The 6,561-nt window shown below is 41.0% G+C and overlaps 1 pseudogene; it reads left to right on the top strand.

The window, feature by feature from the left end:
* Window positions 1-899: 899 nt before the first annotated feature.
* LOC115865700 (mitotic spindle assembly checkpoint protein MAD2A pseudogene) overlaps window positions 900-6,561 on the top strand; it is a 33,895-nt pseudogene continuing 28,233 nt past the window's right edge.

The raw sequence follows: 6,561 nt of genomic DNA, 5'->3' as shown, positions 1-6,561 counted from the left end.
AAAGACAACCCTCAGCATAGGAGAAAATATTTGCAAATGAAGCAACTGACAAAGGATTAATCTCCAAAATTTATAAGCAGCTCATGCAGCTCAATATCAAAAAAACCAAAAAACCCAGTGCAAAAATGGGCAGAAGACCTAAACAGACATTTCTCCAAAGAAGATATTCAGATTGCCAACAAACACATGAAAGGATGCTCAACATCACTAATCATTAGAGAAATGCAAATCAAAACTAACTACCATACAACCCAGCAATCCCAGTACTGGGCACATACCCTGAGAAAACCATATTCAAAAAGAGTCGTGTACCACAATGACCAGGACAGTGGCGGACGTGGGGAGGCCAGCATGGAGGTTGTGATTCAGGAGTCCCAGGATGGGGCTGGACCAGGAGGCAGAGGTGTTGGGGGCGGAGAAAGGGCTGGAGTCTGGTCGTAGCCAAAGGAAGAAATAACAGGATGGCTGGGGGAGAAAGCTGAGGCCTGAGAGGTGGTGGCCCTGCCTCTTCCTGCCCATCACGCGCTCCTGTGGTCCCCACCTGCTCAGCACCAGGATCGGCCAGGTGAGTGGCGGCCCCAGGCTCAGGTGTCTGGATGGCTGGTCGGAACCAGGGCCTGCACAGAGGGATACGGGCCGTTGAGGCCAAGTCCCGGGCATCCGCCCTCCACTGGATAGGCGGGAGACCTGTGTCCAGGTTGGGGAGAGCATGGCCTTGGCCCATGCCCTGGCTTTCCATGGGGGCTGTGGACGGGCAGGAGGGCCGTCTCCTTCAAGGCACTTTCCTCTTTCCCTGAGGGCCATGGTCTCCCAGGCAGGAGACAGTAGAGCTGGAATTTGAACCCAGCACCTCCTCCAAGCTCCAGACACCCACACCCTCTAGTCCCTAGACTGCTGAGATGTGGGACGCTGGCCAACCCTGCTTTGCTGAGCAGGAGGACCAGGGACCAGAGCTGCAAGCCGGGGGTCCCGCCTTTACAGCCAGTCCTGGAGACCCCTCGGAGGGGCTCAGAGCAAGGGCTCCCCACCCAGGGGACCCAGGAGCCCCATCTCACCCACTCCTTGAAAGCCTAGTTTTCTCTATCTGTCAAATGGGAATCAGAAGAGCAAGTATCCTGGTATCTTACTGAGAATTGTCTAGATCCGTGGCTTTCAAGCCTTTTTGAGTATGATCTATAGTGAGAAACACATCTTATATCCTGCCCCCCCCCAAAAAAAAGCTGTTCATTGCAGCTCTATTTACAACAGCCAGGACATGGAAGCAACCTAAGCGTCCATCATCAGATGAATGGATAAAGAAGATGTGGCACATATATACAATGGAATATTACTCAGCCAAAAAAAGAAATGAAATTGAGTTATTTGTAGTGAGGTGGATGGAGCTAGAGTCTGTCATACAGAGTGAAGTCAGAAAGAGAAAAACAAATACCGTATGCTGACACATATATGTGGAATCTAAAGAAAAAAAAATGGTTCTGAAGAACCTAGGAGCAGGACAGGAATAAAGATGCAGGTGTAGAGAAAGACTTGAGGAAAAGGGGACAAAGTCCCAGGAAAGCTGGGACAAAGTAAGAGAGTGGCATGGACATGTATACACTACCAAATGTAAAACAGATAGCTAGTGGGAAGCGGCCGCATAGCACAGGGAGATCAGCTCGGTGCTTTGTGACCACCTAGAGGGGTGGGATAGGGAGGGTGGGAGGGAGAAGCAAGAGGGAGGAGATATGGGGATATGTGTATATGTATAGCTGATTCACTTTGTTATACAGCAGAAACTAACACACCATTGTAAAGCAATTATACTTCAATAAATATGTTAAAAAAAGAGAAAAAAACACTACATTAAAAAATACAATGCAACCATAGCAACTAGTCAGTGTTTGTTATAGTTCGGTTTTCTGGTCATGGAATATCTGTTTTAACTTCCCTCCCACACCACCTTCTCAAGTGATGCAACCCTAGCATACATTATCCAAATGGAAGTTCAGGGTTTCTGGGTGATTTACAGTCATTTTCTTTACAACTGAAGGTTGTGCTTTATGACAGAATAATATATGCATGATAAAGAGAACTTATCTGCACCCACCCTCCTCAACACACACCCAGAATACAATGCTGTAGTGAAAACAGGATAATTGCAGTGAAAACTTCCACTACAAAAAAAAAAGAAAAAAAAAGGAAATATTTAGAAATACACAGCAGTCTGGATCATAGAAATACTAAATTACTGCTGGGCCCAATGTGGAAAATCTCTCAACCCTGGCATAACAGGATCTTAATTCTGTTTTGTGAGTAACTCACCAGTACACTATTCTCCAAGGCTTTCTAATGCCACCCTGTGGGACTGTTCCTGTTCCTTTTCCATTATTATCCATAGACATGTATGAAGTGGCTGCTAGGGTGTATCCTTCTTTGGGGGCTTCCCAGTTTTTAGAGTCCATTTCTTACTGGTTCAAGTTTAGAGGTGGAGGGTTGATTTAAGATTAAAATAAGCAATGCATTTTAAAAATTGGCTTTGATCTAATGACAAGAGAATTCCTCAAAGACATTGAGCTTCAGATCTATCTGCTTCCTATCCATTTATGTACCAGCAACTACCTAACCACATCCAAAATAATTTCCTAATTCTAATCGTAAATTCTTTCCTCTCTCTCTCTTAAATGCTGAACACCTTTGAACACCTCGAGGTTATCAGAAATAATAGGCTTATCTATTTAGAAAAACTGTTCATCTAAGCTTTGCACAAAGCTGTGTGATTTTGTTTTCCTGATAATCTGTTGCTCAAATCTGACTGTTATAAGTCCAGAAGCAGCCAGAATTTTCCTAACTTTTGAGAGTCTCCAAATGTTAGGACTCTTTGTTTGCTTTCATTTCATTTTGTAAACCATATAATTATTTCTTGAACTTATCTCTTTCATAAAATATATTCCGGAAGCGTAAAATAAAAGCCAGTGCATACTATCATTTTAATTTTCACATTTCCTAGAACTACAACTTAGTAGGCGTGTGGTCAGTCTACTATATCAAGGGCAACAGCCTTAAATGATGTACTGCCACTGTCCAAGGAGTTGACATGTTTCTGAGCTCTGGTATCAATTTCTCAGATACTGTATCTGATTGCTAGGCCAATGCCATATAGTTTATGTTTATACTGTGAAATTGTTTTACTTCAAAGTACCATTTTTATAATTAAGAAAGCACTGTTGCTAGATAACAGACAAAAATGTGTAGTGGCACAATCATAACAGGATTTTATTTTAAGCTCATATAAAGTTCATTTGGTGTCCCCAATCTGTTAGTTCTTCTCTTCCGAGACATGACAAAACACCAAGCTGCTTCTGTCGTGAGGGAAGATGCCTATGCTATCTTTACCATGTGTCTTTCAGAGTCACTGTACATATTAATCTCAAGACAGTACAAGGAGAAGGAGAGTGGAAAACTATTCAGGGTCATTTTTTATCACCCAAGGTTAGAAGTGGCCCCATCCCTTCTGTTCACATTCTGTTTGTTCAGATTCTTCCAGCAACACGTTATTGTTACCTTGTGCTTAGCATTAGCCCTGAGGTGGCTGGAAGGCTTCTCTGTGTTCCTTTTCCACTTTCTGCTTTCAGTTGCCTCTGCACAGCTGTGCACAGAGGTAGTTTCTCTTTCCATGCTCTGTCTGCAGCAGCGCACTGCATTTCTCCTGGTGCAACCTCAGTCTTAGTAAGGGTTTATGTGTCTAGGCTGTGGGAAGCCTAGCACCTTCTCAGGGTTTCTGGCAGCACTCTCTATGACTAGAAATTGATTTCTATCTGTGATAGGTTTTAGAAAGAAGAGAAGGAGAAAAAGAGAATTCCCTGTTCCTCCCTAAATAGTAGCAAACTTCTGTTTATATCAGTGCTGGGTCCAGGGGTTTTTCATGGACCTTTCCTAGGCACAAAGGACTTTTATCCTTCCTCTAGAAGTTGTATATATTTGCTTGCTTTATGGCATCAGTGAAGAGAATTTCCTATCCTTAGACAGATTTCGCTTCTACCACTCCCCAAAAGACCATAGGGTTGAGAGGGTGTTTTTCGCTGTCACCTCCCCTTCAGTAGCTAAAGACTTGCTTCCTATGGGAAGAAGTTCCAGGGCAGGCATTGTGGCTGAAAATCATCTCATGCATGCCTGTGCCACTGAGGGAATTCACTCTTGTCTTCAGCCCTGCCTAATCTAAGTATCTGGAGGAAGCCTGGGGGAAGAGCTCTCCACATGTCTGTGGCTCCCAGTTATGCTAAACTGATAGGATAGCCCAGCTCGGTCACAGTGATTCATCATTTCAGCCAATGTCTCATCCTTCTATTGAAGCACCTATATCTTCTCTGCTTTGAGAAAAATGAAACAGTTCATTTGTCCCTTTTCTCCTGGGAGAGGTTTGTCACTTGAAATTAAGTCCCTTGGTGGTCTACAGACAAGTATTCTGTACTTTCCAGGAAAGTTACGCTTTTGTAAATGGTATGCCTTTTTTGGTTGTTAGGATAGAAGTCACATTCCCTTGCTTTCCACATCTTAAGTGGAAGCAAAACTCTGTTGATTATTTGCTATGTCTTTTTAACTACACTGTAAGCACCATAAAGGTTTTATTTATTACTGTAAATTGAAGTATGTAACACTTCAGATATAACAAGAATTAGACTCAAAATTTTAATGAATGAATAAATAGTACATTAATGAGAATATATAATGTTCTAAAAGGAAAATAAATAATATTTGTTTATACACACACATATCCTCTCTTCCCCCCAAAGCTACATACTTCTTTTTTACTCTCATATCTCTGAATTTTATGCCTCCATGGCACTTGTTACAATTATATCATATGTGTTTGTGTGGAGATGTAGGTATAAATATTGGATTAATGTTTTTTTCTCTCACCAGACTACAGAGTTCACAAGGATATATTTTTGTTTACTATTGTTTTCCTAACACTTAGAACACTATCAAAAGCAGGCCCTCAAATACTTGTTGAATGGATCAATAAATGCCAATGACTCAAAATAGGCAACATCAGGGAGATAGCAGAAAAATCATAAAATAACAGAGTATTTTCATTTCAAACGTGACAAGAAAAGTTTAGGCAACTGTATTTGAAAGAGGTATTTAAAAAATTCAGTTCAGACTCTTTGTTGTATACAGGAAGAAATTAAGGGCAGGAGAAATTAAATAACTCAAAGTCATCAATTTCATTAGTGGCTGAGTCTGGAATAGAAACTAGGTCTCCTGACTCTAAATGCATTGCTCTCTTGACTAGTTGCTCTGAGCAAAACACTTTAAGTCGTTGGTTTATGGATATAAATTGCCCATGTTGAGAAATAGGGAAAAAGGAAGATAGGCTTCTAAAATATGTCTCAGCCATGATACCCAATCAGATGGCTATGTTGCAGCAGCTGTCTCAGGGAAATTATATTCAGAAAAAGCAACACATCACCAGGTCTCTTAATCCCATTGGGCAGTAAATGATTTCACAGTGTATCGGGCAGCACAGCAACTGGCATTTCAATATTTCCTCCTGAAGGGAAGATGAATGCAAAACAGCTCTAGCTTCATGCTCTAGCTGGTGATTTCCCTGCTGTGCCCTTTATAACATAGGTAGGGAAAAAAAAAAAAAAAGGAAGGGCATGAATAGAGTCTGCCAGCTATTCCAGGTATTCATAAGCTCAGAAAAAACTAAAGTTTCTACTAATAACAATAATAGTAATAATATCTAATAATAATTCTTAACATGAACTGAATGTAATACAAATTGATTATTACTTAAATTCTTAAAACCTTCAACCAGCAATCATAAAAGACCAAAAGTCTTTTTTTTTTTGTGATTAACTGATAAATACATAGGCTTAGAGAGTTTAAAGGTCTCAGCTGGAAAGTGGTATCTAATTGATTCAGTTCAAAGTTACTATAATATACATAAACAATACAGGCATAGACTGTAAAAATGTAATTAATGTAAGGATCTCTAAAGTATCATCTGGATGCCTTTGTTAGTTTCTTGATTGTCATGGTCAAGGCCTGAATTCCGTGTCATGAAAAGAAATCAACTTTTAATTCTTTTTAAGAGTACGTGAAATCATCTCCCAAGAAACTGTATGATGGTTTTCAAACTACCATCTCTATCAGCTCTGACCAATTAAAAGATAATTAGACCTAGCTCTTTAATTTCACATTTTTTTTGTTAACCACACAAAAATAAAAAGGAACAGGTAATATTAAATTTTGTAATATATTTTATTTAACCCAATATGTTAAAGATGTTTTTCAATTCAACTTGTAATCGACAAAATACCACAGGGACTTTCCTGGTGGTCCAGTGGTAAAGAATCAGCCTTCCAATGCAGGGGATGCAGGTTTGATCCGTGGTCGGGGAACTAAGATCCCACCTGCCATGGAGCAACTAACCCCACATGCCACAACTACTGGGCCCACGTGTCTCAACTAGAGAGCCTGCATGCCACAACTACAGAGCCCACGCACTCTGGAGCCCATGTGCCACAACTAGAGAGAGAAAAACCCACATGCCACAACTAGAGAAGCCCACATGCC

This window comes from Globicephala melas, chromosome 5, assembly GCF_963455315.2.
Source record: "Globicephala melas chromosome 5, mGloMel1.2, whole genome shotgun sequence".
NCBI classification, from domain to species: Eukaryota; Metazoa; Chordata; class Mammalia; order Artiodactyla; family Delphinidae; genus Globicephala; species Globicephala melas.
Note: the sequence above shows the minus strand (reverse complement) of the source record. Positions and strands in the feature narration are given on the sequence as shown.